Genomic DNA, 13,953 nt, shown 5'->3' with positions numbered 1-13,953 from the left:
ATATTGAGTAGCTTTTATGTGGCAGGCATGCTGGATAACAGAGGTATAATGTTGTATGATGTTATGGACTGATGTTATATGCCCCCAAAATTCACATGTTAAAATCCTAACCCCCAATGTGACAGTATAGGAAGCTGAGACCTCTGGGTGGTGATTAGGTCATGAGAGTAGAGACTATATAAATGGGATTGGTGCCCTCACAAAGGAGACCCCAAAGAGTTTCCTTATTTCTTCTGACACATGAGGACACAGAGAAAAGATTGCCATCAATGAACTGGGAAATTGGTCCTCACCAGAAGCTGAATCTCTAGTGCCTTGATCTTAGACCTCTCAGCCTCTAGAACTGTGATAAATAAATGTTTGCTACATGCTTGTTGTTTAAGCTACCCAGTCTATGGTATTTTTGTTATAGCAACTTGAATGGACTAGGGACAGATGAGGACCAGTTTTTGTCCCCACTTATTTTGTTATTTCTTCAACATATATTGAGTGCTTGTATGTGCCAAGCACTGAACTAGGTTCTCAGAGCACAACAGTGAGTGAAACAGCTATAATTGCTGAAATGGCTTATAGTTCACTCAGGCTCATTATCTTTGGAGGTGGTGATCACAGCCTCTGGCTGGTGATACATACTCTTCACTTCTAGCTGAGGTGATGGATTTTTACTTACTGACATACTTTTTCATTTTTTTAATCACACATTTATAAGACATCTGTAATGAAATTAAAGATAAAGAAATAAAATGAAATTGAATATTTCAGAATTTGGTTGATCCTCTGATCAAATATCTTTCAAAATCTGTTTTCATTTGAACTAATGCTCAAGAGTCATGCTTAAGAAACAATTTAATAATTTTCAGTAAGAATGCATTCACTGATTCTATTTCTTAAGGAGATTTTCCTATGAAGAAAACCTATCTCAAAGTGGTAGTCATTTATTGACCAAAGAATACATTTATCCACCCTTTCTGCTAGAAGTTTTCTAAAAACATCATTGAGAAAGTAGGATCTGAGCAATAAAGAGTTAACCCCAAATCAAATTAATAATAATTTTTAAAAATTTAACAAAGCCATCAGTGGCAGACAAATACAACATATAATTCACTATATATTTACAAAGTAAGAGTCAGTGTTAAGGGTGGATAAGATAGTTAAATAGCATGTTTATTTAATAAGCATGTACAATGAGTGTCTGTCCTATGAAACCATACTACATATTTTCAATTAAGGCATTATACTTAGCAGAGTAGGAAAATGATTATGGGAAGGAGTACTATTTTAAAAATAAATAGATTCTGGTAACTTACCTAAGAGAAAAATATTTGGGTGTGGTTTACAGATTACTTTTAGAAACTGATGATGAATTTCCTGGAGTTGTCTACCTGCTATGAACAATAATAAAAAAATGTTATCTTGGCTGTTTAGAAGTACCCAGTCATTAAAAGGAAAGCCATTGGAGGTGGCAGTGTTGACTGTGAAGGGCCACAAGGAGACTTTCTGACTTGATAGAAATGTCCTGTGTCTTGATAGGGCTGGAGGTTATGCGTATAAATTGATTTGTCAAAAATGATGGGACTATGTTTTTAAGTTCTGTGCCTTTCACTCTAGGCAAATTATAACTCAATAAAAGTACAAGTAAAATTTTAAAAATGTAAACTGTGGTAAAGGAAAAGACTTCTTGCTTATTTCTCAAAATCCTGGCTTGTGCCTTGTTTAAACCGTCCATTTCACATTATGCAAAGGCATCTCAGGAAACTGAACACCAGCCTGTGGCTTGCTCTGGACAGTGGCCCGTGTCTTATGCCACGGCCATATTTGCTGTTGAGATGGCAGAATAATGGACTTACTGTGTGCAAGTGTACTCATATGCACACACGTATGTGTGTTCACATTGTGTATATGCACCTGAATATGTTCCAATCCTTTTTTGAGCTCCATTTTCTCCTTCTACCTAAAGGGAATTGTACTACTGGCTGTGTCTTACTAAGAAAACCTGTGATTTGGTTCATTGAGATCACAGATTTGAAACAGCTTCTAAAATTCTTAACATTGATGATCATGTTCAAATTATTTTTTTCTGATTCAAAAACGGATGTGTTGCGGGGAGGGTGTAAATAAGTAGTTACATGTACCTAAATTACCTGTTAACTTTCTTCCCCTCAAAATTCCCAGGGTTTATCTTTCTCAGCAAATGCTTCAGCACATAACACCATTTATGGCTGCTGCTTTTTTCTTCATAGTCAAAAAAGGTGTCCTGGAGTTCAAGACCAGCATGATCAATGTGGTGAAACCCTGTTTCTATCAAAAATACAAATATTAGCTGGGCATGGTGGTGGGCCCCTGTAATCCCAGCTACTTGGGAGGCTGAGGCAGAAGCATTGCTTGAATCCGGGAGGTGGAAGTTGCAGTGAGCTGAGATGGCGCCACTGCACTCCAGCCTGGGTGACAAGAGCGAAAACTCCATCTCAAAAAAAAAAAAAAAAAAAAAGATGTCCTATTATCTCCTGAGCAGCACATAGTAACTGACTGCTTACAATGTGCTATTTTTACAGAGACTCTAGAGACATGTTTTTTGTTTGTTTATGTTTGTTTGTTTGTTTTTCTGGGTCAGTGGTACAGTTTAGTTCCTAAGCAAACTAGGCTAAAGATCAACCCTACTGAGGTTAGTTGTGTGGACCCTTTCCCCTGACCCCAAGTGTCTTTTTTGTACCAAGCATGTGTCTTCAAACTGGACAAGTTCCTCACCTATGGAAATTGAAATAATTTCCAAGACTTTTGTCTTCTAAGCTTGATCTCAGTCTGCTGAAAGGAATGGAGTGGATGCTTTTCAAGCAAATCATGCATTGGGGCTCTTATTCCAGTGCCTCAGTAATATTTGAGTTGCTGGGATATGGGGAGTTATGACTAGAATATCTGTACCAGTGACAACTTTCCTTCCATGAAAATTTTCTGTAAAGAATTTGCTTTTGTATACCTTTACAACAACTATAAAAGTTTGAGTTGAGTACTTGGAAATTTAGTGAATCTACTCTCAAGGGTAATTAGAGGAGAATAAAATAAGGATCGGGAATATCAAGAGTCAACACACAGGTGGAACTGAAGTGTTTTTGTTTGTTTGTTTTTTGTAATAAAGCCTGGGGCAAGATTTAAAAAAAAAAAAAAAGGGGTAGAGACCTCTGTGTGCTGGGAGAGAGAGCCCTAAGGCTAAGTATGAAAACTTTGACCTGAACTTCTCAGTAGCCAAGCTCAGAATACAACCTTGGTGTCTGAAGTATGCCCAGCTACTTACTAGTCACCCAGAACTTTTTCCATCTCAAATAGTCATAGTTCCTATGTGTTTTTGAAATTTTGAAATACTGTGATCATAAAAACAGAAATATATTACCATTCATGTGAAGGAAAGACACAAAACCAAAAGCCTCTTGCCGTTCATCATGCCCGTGAAACAAATGTACAAGGCTATCCTAGAGGCTGCAAGGGAGCTGAAACCCTGAAACTTCCAAAAGATAGTAAATAAAAATTAATGGCACAGAGGCCAATCTAATTTAGCATGCATAAAATATCATTAGTGCTATCTATATTGATGTTCTGTTTTTACTGTTATATGTTAGTAAACATAAAAATTAAACCTTTCCTAGGTTTTACCCCTGATCTCCTTGCTACTAAGTCTTTATTTTCCATAATGTCTTAATTCTGGAAATACAAACCATTCTTCCATGGCATTTTTCAGAAACTAATCCTAATCGTTAGAAAGTAAAGACTATAATGTATTATAAAATAGGTTATTATTGCCGTTATGTGGGCAGAAATGAGAATTACATATTGTGATAAATATGAAAGCAACTATAGCTTATACACTTCCTGAGCCTCAGTTTCCTTATCAGTGAAATCTGTGCATGTGAGCGAAGGTGATGGACTTAGTAGTAGTTAGAGCCTCTTCCACCCCTAACGTCTCAGTCTATTCACATTTCTCACAACTCTAAGTGCAAGAAACCAGCTTCAGAGACAAGACTGCTAGTTCTTTCTCATTAAAATCGAATTTGCATTTAGAAAGTGTGAAATTTAGGAAAAAATAATTGCTAGAAAAACAGAAAAAGCAATGATATTTTTATGTCACTCCATTTACTTCCTTTTTATGAAATCAAATAGTTCTAAATTCGTTAGCAAGACATCCACGATTTCCATGATATTTCTTTAAATTCCCTTTCTAATCCCATTTGTCCACTCATCCTGCAACAGGCAACCAGCTCACTAGTTCAGGTAATATGCTGGGGATTGCCCCAACCAGTTACTTGTATATTTTCTCCTCCCATCCTGGAAAGCCCTTTCTTCTATCTGCTTATCAAAATTGTACCCATTCTTTATGGTCAAAGCTCAAACACTCACTTTTTAAAATTGGATCTTTCTAATTAGACCAATCTTCCTTCTGTTTCAATCTCTAAGCATCTTAGAGGCACAGCCTATTAATGTTGAAGGGTTTATTTTATTATTTTTATATTAAAGTTAAAATATCATATATAGTAGTCCCTGCTTATTCCCCCAGGGGATATGTTCTAAGAACCCCAGGAAATGCATGAAACCATCAATAGTACTAAATCCTATTTATACATTTTCCCCATATATACACACCTATGATAAAGTTTAATTTATAAATTAGGAACAGTAAGAAATTAACAAAAATAGCTAACAATAAGGTAGAACAAATACAACAATATACTGTAATAAAAGTTATGTGAATGTGGTCTCTCACACTCTGTCTATCAAAGTATCTTACTGTACTGTACTCAGCTATTTTTGGACCATGGCTGACCATGGGTAACTGAAACCACTGTAAGTGAAATTGTAGATAAGATAAGGGGGATACTATACTTTTCTTCTTACATTAAGAGCTTTTTGAGGGCAAAATTTTGGTCTTCGTGTTTGTACGTTTTTATGTTTACATTTCATGCAAGTATTTATCAAAATGCTTTTATAATGTCTTAAAAATAGTACCACAGTAAGATCAGGAATTTTGAGTTCCAGTTTTACGCCCTTTATCAACTAATTATGCAGCCATACACATATTATTTAAACTCTATTAACCTCAATTATCTCATGTAATATAAGGATAAAAACATCCACTCCACATGGAGGATTAAATGCCAAAGAGCTTTTAAAACTCTAAAACACTATATTACTTTAAGAACGAAAGTTATTAATGTTGTTCTTATAATTTTATTATGGTAGTCACTCAATGACTACTAAATGTGTCTTTAAAAATGAAAAAGCAAAAATAAGTAGATAATAAATGTCATATTTGAATTTGGTTATAACAGAATGGGAATGACTATACTCATTTATTTTTTCTCTCTCCCCAAACTCTATTAAAATAAAATTAAAGGAAATTTTTAGTAGCTAAAAAAGCAACATTACAAAGAGAAAAATGAGGAGACAAGAGCAGACAAGGGATTTCTATGAACTTTTACAAATTTGAAAGTGGATGAAGGAGTAATAACTGGCATAGCAGAGCAGGGGTCATTATACCCTCTAAACCTGGAGAAGGATATTTCAAGGATAAACCACAGGATCCTCCCTAGGAGCCCAGGAAAGACTTGCAGCGTACAGCACGTGGGAAGGTATCAATGAAGGAGGGATGGAAATGAAACTACTGTGTGTAGAGTAGTTTTTCTTCATATCCCCTCTGTCTTCTGTATTCCTGTGGTCAGACATTATTTCATTCCTATTCTCTTCTCCCTCCGTTCCTCCAATCCCAGGAGAACAGAGGTTTATATGCTAAGGAACTGAACCTTACAGGTTCTGGACTTGAGTGCACCAGGCACAGGGGAGGATGGAGGTCAGATGTGGGACCAAAAATACAGGGAGATGAAGTGAATGTCTGCATTTTGAATGGTAATGATAGCGCTCCCAGCTTCCTTTCTCTCCCTGCTCCTAAATGCAAGGAGTAAGATAGTTATCATCAAAGCTAGAGACTGGAAGATTCCTCTCTGGATAGAGAGTTCGGGGATATGACACACAGATAATGACATATGGAGGTTTTCCAATTGGATTGGGGGCAGATAATCGGTAAAAAACAGGCAAAAAGCAAAACAAAACACAAAAAACTGTTTGTCATCTCATTTCTCTAAAGTGAAGCAGAGAAGTTAAGGCCAACTCTTCCCCACTTGCCATCCTCCCACACAGGGATTCTCTAATTTGCTTTTTACTGACTCGTATTTAAATATGAAGTAGCATTCAATGAAGGAATATCTTTAATTTGAGGAGTAAGGTGAGGAGGGAGAGACAGCAGGAGACAGAGAGAGAGAGGAAAGGGAAAGGAAATCTAAAAAAATAGAATTGAAAATTTCAAATAAAACTATAATATATTTAGAGAGAGAAAAGATAAGGCTGAATTCTTGAAATAAGTACACGATATGATTTTAAAAAGGTGTAACTGGAGAAATTTTTAAAAATCAGTAAATTAAAAGTATGATTGCTTATATGAAAAAATATTTTAAAATAAGATTCCAATTGTTTTTTTCCAAAGTTTGAACTAAAAAGCAAATGTGGAAAGACAGCATAGGAAACAAGAAAGTGAGATAATCTGAGGAGCTCTAACATCCAATAAATATACATGTAACAGAGAGAAGTTTGTTTTTTTGCAACTAACTAGACACAGAGATAAATATTTCTAGTTTGACTGACTGACTGAGTCTTCTGCTGATTGCAAAAACAACACCAGCTATAAATCATCTCATCTATAGCTTGTCTATTCCTCACTATATAAGTAGAAGGCAAGAACACCCTGCCAAGACTCTCTGATCTTGGGATCTAGGGTACTGTTCCTATTGCCGTAATGTGAATACAATAAATGTCCTTACTTCTTTATTTTTCTCTCTGTCAATGGAGACAAATACATTAGAAAAGAAGTAATAGAATACATTGTCAAAAAAGTAAAACATCGAAGTCTCCAGACTGTGGGCCCAGAGGGCCCATCTCAATAGGTGGAGAAATATTCATGTGAAGGTCATTGGGAATAAAAAGAAGAGCCTTAAAGGCTTCCATCTACTGTCTTCTTTCATTTTGTGCTGCTATAACAAAACACTCAAAACTGGGTAATTTATGAAGCACAGACATTTATTTCTCACAGTTCTTGAGGCTGGGAAGTTCAAGACCAAGACACCAGCAGATTCCTCATCTGGTGAGGGCCTAGTCTCTGCTTTCAAAATGGTGCCTTGAACACTGCATCTTCTGGCAGAGAGGGACATTGTGTCTTCACATGGCAGAAGGCAGAAGGACAAAACTGGCTGAACTATCTCCATCAGACTCTTTTATTAAAGCATCTGATCTCTTTCATGAAAGAGGAGCTCTGGTGGCCTAACTATTTCTTATAGGCCCCAATTCTTAATACTATCACATTTTCAATACCTGAATTTTGAAGGTGATATATTCAAACCATAAGACCTACTGAGGACCAGGAATGAGAATGGAATTGGATTTTCAACAGCAATAATAAACTCTAAAAATTAATAGAGAAATATTTTCAAACTTCTGAAGAAACATTATTTTTAACCTGGATATCTAGTATCGGAAAAACTTTCAGTCAGACGTAAGAATAGAATTAAAATAAATCAAGCTATTTAATAACTACAAGCATCCTCTAGTAATTAGAGGATGTACTTCAGAAAAATACAGAACTAAACAAAGAAGCATGTGTATGATTCAGGAAATAAGGTATCTCCCCCAGAAGTGGGGTAATAAGAAGATTTAAGATGATGGGAATATGATCAGTTATACTGAATCAGGAAAACAGAGAGCTCTAAAGAAGGGCAACCATATAGGAAAAGAAAAATCATAGGTTATTTATATTTAAAAAAACATGGTAATGTAAAAAAATTGTTGAAGTACTTCTGAAGAATTGGTGATAAATGTATAGAAAACCCATAAATAAAAATAATTTATACTCAAAGGATTATAAATTATTCTACTATAAAGACACATGCACATGTATGTTTATTACGGCACTATTTATGATAGCAAAGACTTGGAACCAACCCAAATGGCCATCAGTGATAGACTGGATAAAGAAAATGTGGCACAAATACACCATGGAATACTATACAGCCATAAAAAGGAATGAGTTCTGTAATCCCAGCATTTTGGGAGGCCAAGGTGGGTAGATCACCTGAAGTCAGGAGTTCAAGACCAGCCTGGCCAACATGGTGAAACCTTGTCTCTACTAAAAATACAAAAATTAGCCAGGCTTGGTGTTTGGTGCCTGTAATGCCAGCTACTCGGGAGGCTGAGGCAGGAGAATCACTTGAATCCCGGTGCCGTTTGCAGTGAGCTGAGATCGTGCCACTGCACTCCAGCCTGGGTGAAAGAGTGAGACTCCGTCTCAAAAAAACAAACAAACAAAAAAATGAGTTCTTATCCTTTGCAGGGACATGGATGAAGCTGGAAAGCATCATCCTCAGCAAACTGACACAGGAACAGAAAACCAAACACTGCACGTTCTCATTCATAAGTGGGAGATGAACAATGAGAACACATGCACACAGGGATGGGAACATCACACACCGGGGCCTGTCCAGGGGTTGGGGGAAAGGGTGGGGGAGAGCATTAGGACAAACCTAGCTTAAAACCTAGATGACGGGTTGATAGGGTCAGCAAACCACCATGGGACATGTATACCTCTGTAACAAACCTGCACATTCAGCACATGTACTCCAGAACTTAAAGTAACATAAAAATAAAAAATATATAATATATAATTTGAAATAGAAGTGAACAGCATCTATTTTTCTACTCATTGTATTTTTATCAAATCTTTGACTTGATTTAACCAAAAACTGTGACAATTTGGAAGATGGAAAAGGAAAAATGTGTATGGATGAGGGTCAAAACCTCATCTACCAAAAGAGAAGTAAAAAGGTGTCTAAAATGGAAAAAAAAATCAAGAAATGGTAGTATTAGTAATTTGGTTATATACTGGTCATTACCAGTGGAAACACACAATCAAATATATGCAAGTCTAAAAGTTGGGGGAGAGGTGAAGCAAGGTATAATTTTTCCCCCCACCTTTCATCCTCCCAGTAGTATTTAACTTCTTAAATCATGTTCATGTAGCAATTTTATAATAATAAAAGCGAATTCAGAAAAATTAAAGTAAAAATGTTCCATATTCGAGAAGCAAAAAATATATCATCATAAAACTTGGCCATTAAACTAGAGTCTCCTTCAGCCTGTTCACATTACACGAGCCGTGGATTATGTGCACAGAAGCAATGATAGCATAGGTCATTGAACATTTTTGAGTTTAAATAAATCTTCCACAATTGGAAGCTCTGTGCAACGGGAAGTAAGTTGGTAAGGTTATTGAATTGAAAAACCTGAAATTTCTAATTGTTACAGCTCATCCTGGGTATGTGCCAGAATAGTTTCTCCTTTTTGGATGATTTAATTTTTAGAATATCAGAAGACAATTGAATGCTCAAAAATAATAATACTGCTATAATTCAAAATAAAGTGAGAGCTTGAAAGTGGTCCAAGAAAATATCTGGCCATGTTTATATCTGGGAGAGAAGAACGGTGAAGAAAACTGCCATTTACTGAGCACTTACTATGCACCAGCTTTAATCACCTCAACTCATTCTCCTTACAACAGCTTTGTGAGATAAATTACCACTTTCTTTTTAGAGATGAAGAAACGGAGCACCAGGGAGGTTAATAACCTGTTTCAGTTCACACAACAGTAAGGGGTAGGGCTGATACTGTTTTCCAGAGTTGAAACTGCTCTCAACCACCTGGTTATGCCATCCCTTAGGACTGTGTTTCTTCCTCCTATCATCCTTAAACCCAATATTCTCCAACTGGGGTCCAGCAGCCACGAGGCTATGGCCCAAATGAGCAACTGATGTGCCAAGATACTGATCTCCTGAGTCCTTTAAGTATGCCGGGGAGGTAAAGCCTGGCCCCTTACTCAAGTGTCCCAAGCTGGTATCATCATCTATGCATCATGATATGAATGAGGTTGGAAACTTTACTTTAGGCACTAATAAATCAGCCCCCTACACATTTTTTTTTTTTTTTTTTTTTTTTTTTTTGAGACAGGGTCTCGTTCTGCCCAGGCTGGAGTGCAGTGGTTCCATCTTGGCTCACTGCAACCTTCACCTCCTGTGCTCAAGCAGTCTTCCCACTTTAGCCTCCCCAGTGGCTGGGACTACAGGCTGCCAGCTGCAGCTCTGACCAGATAGCACTGCAGCAGCTGGTTGCTGGCCCATCTTTTCTTTTAGAGAGGGAACTCCACAGGAAGAAGCACCAAGTCCTACATATCTGTATGCGTCCAGCACTAGAACAGTGGCTGGCACATAGCCAGCACTCAATATTGGGTAAATAAAGGGATGACTAAATAAATATGCTCATGGGATCGAAACTCAAGCTTTATTTCCCCAACTTGCTAGCTGTCAGATCTCAGACAAGTCATTTATATTGGCAAACGGGGATAAAGGAACTATGTCTTAGGTACTCACTAATTATATGAAATCATGATGATGATAAAATAACAGCAATTAATATTTTGTGTGCATTTACTATGTGACAGGGAAAGTTACAGTGTTTTGTAAATATTAATTCATTTAATTTTAAGTGTATGTACATCAATACATTCATATAAATAGTCTACGTATGAGACTGGTTAGAACTCCCTATCTAATATATTTCTCACTGCATTCAAACTCAGTTTGGGGCGTATTTGATTTCAATTTCTGGTACTCCCTTGAGAACAGATAGAATGGTGCAGATGACTTAGACTGAGACTAAGTGTTAGAACGCTTATCCTGCTGTTCTGTGAAAATGGCACTGGGGGATAGAGAAAGTGATGCAGGATCACATTTCTTATAATGGGTGGCTCTATCTGTCTTAAGAAAGAGAGAAAATTAGTATTCTCCTAATAGACAGAATGTCACAGAAAAGTTCAACCTTCTTCATAATACTGTAATTAGTATTTCATATACTATAATTTTACTCTTGATGAGATAAGCACTTTCTGAAGAAATTTCAATATCTATATTGCTAGTGCTAGCAAAAAAAGCAATTTAAAATGACACATTTTAATACATAATAGCTGCCCCAAACTTTTGATGTAGCAGCATGAATATCAAATTCTCTGGGAGAGAATGAGGTTTGAGGTGCCTTCAAGGGGTTGGTGCCTTTATAAAGAACGCAACACATATCTGCTGAATGGAGCCAACCTCAGCCCCCTGGGTCTTTTAGTGATCAGACTGGTGAGAAAATTCCCTTCAGCTAATCTTGTCATAATTCAAGCAGACTTACCCACAGGACATGCTAAGAACCTAGTGGCATTGCTTGTAGATAAGCAGGAAGAAGGGTTATAATAATTTTGAGTCACCTACCATGTACTAGGCATCATGCTTTATAAACAGTATGTCATTAATCCTCATAGTATAGATGAGAAAAATCAATGCTCAAAAGAGTGAACTTACTACCGAACATGTAAGACCAATAAGTATTAACCCACATCTACCAAATTAGAAAATCCATTCTCTGAACACTGCAATAGGCTGCCCCCTGAAACAGGTTGTTTACAACAGAATTGCCTCATGAGTGAATCTAATCCCTTAGCTACATTCACCGAGGATAAGTCACTGAAAAGAAAAATCATGGACACCAAAAATTTCCAATGTATTTAAATAGCACTGATAGGGATACATAGGCTCTGAAAATATCCTAGCTGATAAGACAGCCAGGGGTTGGAATAAAGAAATGTTATCTGTGGCTCGTTGTATTTTCTATGGCTTTCAAGTTAAGACTGCCTGCAGTGACCACAACAGAAATGGCTGGTGATTACAAATGCTCATAAACATCCTCAACACATACATTTTTCTGAAAAGAAGCATAATAATATTGCTTTGGCATTGTACTGTCTTCCTGTGAGTTGTTATTTCAACAGATAACTTTGATCATTCTCCAAAACAGCTATCAGAAATGTACAGATTGAGGCAGCTACTGGGCACTGCAGGTTGGAGGTAATTAAACCAGGTTTCCTCCACTTGGATGGTCCTCCTGACCAGTGCTAATGATTACCATCACTGCAGGGACAGCATAAATACTAGTGCTATTATCGCTGATAGTGTGAGGAGGAAGAAGAGGAATGAAACGAGAAAGGAGAGCTGGAAAAATGACAAGGAAGGAAGTGGAGATTATTTATATGTTATTTACTATGTCTTTTTCATTTATGTGCTCAGCATGTAGCACGTTTGCTGGTAAATAATTGATTTCAATTAAGAATTATCGAAGGCATGGAAGTGTTTAAAAATGGATGAATGGCTAAACATTAAGAACTACCCTCATGTTTTACTTTGTTGGGGTTGCCACAACAAAATACCAGTTACTAGGTATCTTAAACCAAAGAAATTAATTTTCTCAGTTCTGGAGGCTACAAGCCCAAGATCATGGCACCAACCTGGTTGGTTTCTTCTGAGGCCAGTCTCTCGACTTGTATACACCTGCCTTCTCACTGTGTACTCAAATGAACTTTTTCTCCATATGCAACATGTCCCTGGTATCTCTTCCTCTGTTTTTTAAGGACATCAATCCTACTGAATTAGAGCCCCACCCTTATGATCTCATTTAACCTTATTTACCTACTTAAAGTCACTATATTCAAGTCCAATCACATTGGGGGTTAAGAATTCAATTTATTAATTTTGGAGACACTATTTAGTCCATAACACCACAAAATTCAATTGTAACTTGAATGTTATCTTTATCATGAATTACTTCCTGATTCTTTCAGTTAGGATTACTATCTCTACCTTTTCTATGCTAGAACTTTATCAGTTTGCCTTTTGTTTGAATATAGCAGAAACCTCCTAGATAGCCTCTTTGTCTTTGGTCTTAATCTCCTTTTTCCTCTCTCATTCTGCATAGCTGTCAAAGCGAACTCACTAGAATGCTCATGAGATTGTGCTATTTCTCAGCTTTAAACTCATCAATGAGTTTATGAATATAAGAATAACTCCTTAAGATGAGGTTAAAATATCTACACAATCTGAAGCACCATTTGTGTAATAAAACTTGTCTTCCAAACCTCTCTACATCACATTTCGGCCACTCTGTACCAAAGGAGCCTCTGCTGTTCCAGATGTCTTGGCTGTAATCATGTTGTCCTTGCTTCCCATGGATTCCTAGTTCAGATTTCTACCCACTTCATTGCAGTGGCCTATGGCCATACACATGCACATACTCTTCCACCTCACCAAGATTAAAAACATCCCCTTCTCCTCCATTCAGACTCTTCTTGTTCTTTCCTTTGTGCTTTCAAATGTTCATTCCACTGTAAAGTGTGCCCTAGATGGGAGTCACAATAAGATATAAGCAGGAATAAGTATACATATTAAAATACTGGCAGGAGCAGTTCTGACTGATGATAACCATTAGACCAATGTTATTAGATAACAACTCTGGAACTCTGGAAAATAAACTCTAGAAAAGAAAGACCTGAAGGCACGTGACAACAACTAATGGGAGTCAGAAATGGGGAGGGAGGTATTTATCCTTTTTTTTTTTTTTTTTAAATTTATTTATTATTATTATACTTTAAGTTGTAGGGTACATGTGCATAACATGCAGGTTTGTTACATATGTATACTTGTGCCATGTTGGTCTGCTGCACCCATCAACTCGTCATTTACATCAGGTATAACTCCCAATGCAATCCCTCCCCCCTCCCCCCTCCCCATGATAGGCCCCGGTGTGTGATGTTCCCCTTCCTGAGTCCAAGTGATCTCATTGTTCAGTTCCCACCTATGAGTGAGAACATGCGGTGTTTGGTTTTCTGTTCTTGTGATAGTTTGCTAAGAATGATGGTTTCCAGCTGCATCCATGTCCCTACAAAGGACGCAGACTCATCCTTTTTTATGGCTGCATAGTATTCCATGGTGTATATGTGCCACA

General features: G+C 37.1%; 1 long non-coding RNA gene across 1 annotated transcript in view; it reads right to left on the bottom strand.

Moving 5' to 3' along the window:
• Positions 1 to 13,953, bottom strand: part of LOC110741317 — a 2,275,404-nt gene that overhangs the window by 537,209 nt on the left and 1,724,242 nt on the right. The gene's annotated exons all lie outside the window — the stretch shown is intronic.

Source organism: Papio anubis, chromosome 12 (assembly GCF_008728515.1).
Source record: "Papio anubis isolate 15944 chromosome 12, Panubis1.0, whole genome shotgun sequence".
Taxonomy (NCBI): domain Eukaryota; kingdom Metazoa; phylum Chordata; class Mammalia; order Primates; family Cercopithecidae; genus Papio; species Papio anubis.
This window is presented reverse-complemented; position numbering and strand designations above follow the sequence as displayed.